Source organism: Cornus florida, unplaced genomic scaffold (genome assembly GCF_030987335.1).
Source record: "Cornus florida cultivar Cherokee Brave unplaced genomic scaffold, ASM3098733v1 CherokeeBrave_3.0.0_Hap2_Chr09, whole genome shotgun sequence".
Lineage (NCBI taxonomy): Eukaryota > Viridiplantae > Streptophyta > Magnoliopsida > Cornales > Cornaceae > Cornus > Cornus florida.
In genome coordinates, this window is record NW_026775579.1 from 73,991,017 (window position 1) to 73,993,943 (window position 2,927).

Genomic DNA, 2,927 nt, shown 5'->3' on the forward strand with positions numbered 1-2,927 from the left:
AAGAAGAGACAGACCATTCACTAAAAGCATTCGGGATGGGATAGTCTTTGGCAGCTGGAGCAAACCAAGCTCCCGAACCTCAACTATACCCTTTTTCCACCCTTTTTCAGATTTAAGTTTGTCTGTATAGATGGACATTTTCTCGATCGGGTAGAAATGGTAGTAAGCCTCCTCCAACCTGATCTTGCTAACTTTATAACAAAGGAGAAGATCAATTAAATCAAGATCTAAACCTCTGTCACGATTCAGAAGCAACAGAACAGATAAAACCCTAAACAAGTTGGGGTTAACTTGAAGGGGGGAAATATTCAACTTGTTGAACACATAACAAAAGAAAGGATGCAGAGGGAACCTAATAATGTTTAGGTGGTGGAGGCAAAATAAGGTTTCACTAAGAAGAAGGCCTTCACCAGTTCTGACATTCACATCTTTGGGGCACTCCCTAAGATGAATATTGCTAGGAAGTTGAAGTTTCATACGAAGAATGTCTAAATCGATGGGCATGGTGAAAACAATTATAAGCCCTGGGAAAAAATGCAGAAATCTTAGGAAGAAAAAGGTAGCAAGACTAACCTCAAAGGATTGAAGACGGCAAAAAGTGCTGAAAGATCCCTGGGAACGGAGAATCTCTGGAAAGAACTCGCCAGAGAAAGTTTGACTTGCTTGAAAAAGATAAACAAAAACTTGATTGATGGTGAGATGTGATAGAGACGGTAAAAAGGGATGATGGCACATCATGGGGGTTTATAAAGAGGAAGTGGGTCCGAATGCCGAGACGTCAGGAAATTGAAGAGTTTCTGAGTTTCGAAACATCAATTCCTGAGCCGACCGCTGATTACCCCAAGTGATCACCATGAGCCGCCAAGTTATGATTAACAACCGTTAAATAATTACCCCCTAATTAGGGTGTAATTATGGGGGCAGTTGAGGACACCAAATATGGTATGGGTTGGGTACGATCCGCAAGAAGAGCAACGGGCCAGATAATTGGCCAAGGTCCGAACCAAACCCTTAGAAGACAGGCCTAAAGCTAAAGAGATCATCAAAGATCCGTTGAATGAAACAAAACCCATAGTTAGAGAAGCCCAGGAAGAGGCCCAGTACAACAAGTTAGTTAGGAAATGTCTAGAAGTGAAAAAGAAAAGGGGATTATTGAAGTGTAATGAAACTTTGTTAAAAGGAGAATGGAAATTTCTTGCATCTTCAACTTTGCGTCACTAGAACTTCTCAGTGTCACAGCTATACATTCCTTTCCTCTCTCACCAACTCTTTTTGGAAATGTCTCAGGGAAGGGGCAGTGCAGGTCCAACCATGTTCATTGTGGTTGCACTACTTTGCCTTGTGGTTCAGTTTGAGGCAGTTCATGGTGCAACTTTTATAGTTGGTGGCTCTGGTGGTTGGACCTTTAATCTCAGTAATTGGCCTAATGGCAAGAACTTTAGAGCCGGTGACATACTTGGTAAGCTTTTTTTCTTCATCACCTATTTTGTTGCCCTTAAAGTATCATTGTTACTCTGTTTCAGTAATATCAACAATGCACAATGGTTTCCTTTCTTCTTTATTTATTTATTTATTTAAATCATTTGTCAATATTAAATATAACAATTTTTTACGATTACAGTGACGGAGCCAGGATTTCAAGTGAGGGGGGGCACATTGCCAAAAAAATAATAATAATAATACGGAGTACACACATATATATATATAACAACTATAAAATTTAAAAAGACAAAGAAGAAGAAAATTATTAAAATATAAAAGGAAAATAAAAATGAAAAAACTTTAATAGGAAATAGTTAAAAAGTTTCAATTGTGGTAGAAAATTTGACTTTTTCTATTAAGGAAATTTAAGGAATGTAAAGAGTAAAAGAGAAAATAAAGAAAAAATAAGAATATAATTTTAGGAATTACAAATTTGAGGGGGGGCACTATACAAATTTTGTCATATAAATGGAAATTTTTTAAAAAATTACCACATATATTATAGGTTGCTGGCCAATTCAGGGGGGCACGTGCCCCCCTAGGCCTTCATTGGCTCTTTCCCTGATCTAATCTATGCATTTTTTGATAACAAACTTAGCTTTGATAAATGGTAATTATGCTAATAGGAAGTGTGGAGCTTGTAGGCGGATCCAACTTATTATGTAGTCCAAATTCCATGGGAATATAGGAAAGATGGTTAATCATTTCGTTTTGCTCTTCATCAGAGTGAAATCTTGGCGATTTCATAGATGTTACCCTAGTTTTGGATGAACCGCGTTATTTAAATTTTAAATTTCACATCAACATGACAAAAATATACATTGGGCAGTGTTCAACTATAATCCAACTTTCCACAATGTGGTTGCCGTAAACTGGGGCGGTTACAGCGGTTGCAGTACTCCGGCGGTGCAAAAGTGTTCCAAACAGGGAAGGACCGGATAAGGCTTGCCAAGGGACAGAATTACTTCATATGCAATTTTGCCGGGCACTGTCAGTCTGGGATGAAGATTGCCATCAATGCTGCATAATGTGAAGCCAAATTCAAGTCTAAAATATACTTGTCACTATCTCTAGTGTTAAATAATAGTTGTATTGCTATCAATGCAGCTTATGTGTGTGACCTAATTTTATGTCTTACTATGTAATGTACATTTCAGTACCACTATACCATGTGGATTGCGAGATTAATTTCCGTGATTAGAACGACAAATTTGAGAAATTCAATAATCTTTCTGCTAAGGGTTAGTCTGTTGAGGTCATGGGGTGACGGACTTTGTTTTATTAGGATCTGTTTGGATGGGCTGGTGCTGGTGCTCATGCTGGTGCTGGTGCTGTTTTTGTTTCTGTATGCAATTTCTGTAATATGAAAACGTGATATCATCGTGAAAGTGTTTGGGATGGTAACACTTAAATGGCTTTGTTTGTTCTGTTGTTGCAAGAAAGTC

General features: G+C 38.0%; 1 pseudogene; it reads left to right on the forward strand.

Annotated features, from left to right (window-relative positions):
* The first annotated feature begins 1,278 nt into the window (after positions 1-1,278).
* Positions 1,279-2,716, forward strand: LOC132274423 (basic blue protein-like; annotated as a pseudogene).
* The last annotated feature ends 211 nt before the right edge of the window (positions 2,717-2,927 follow it).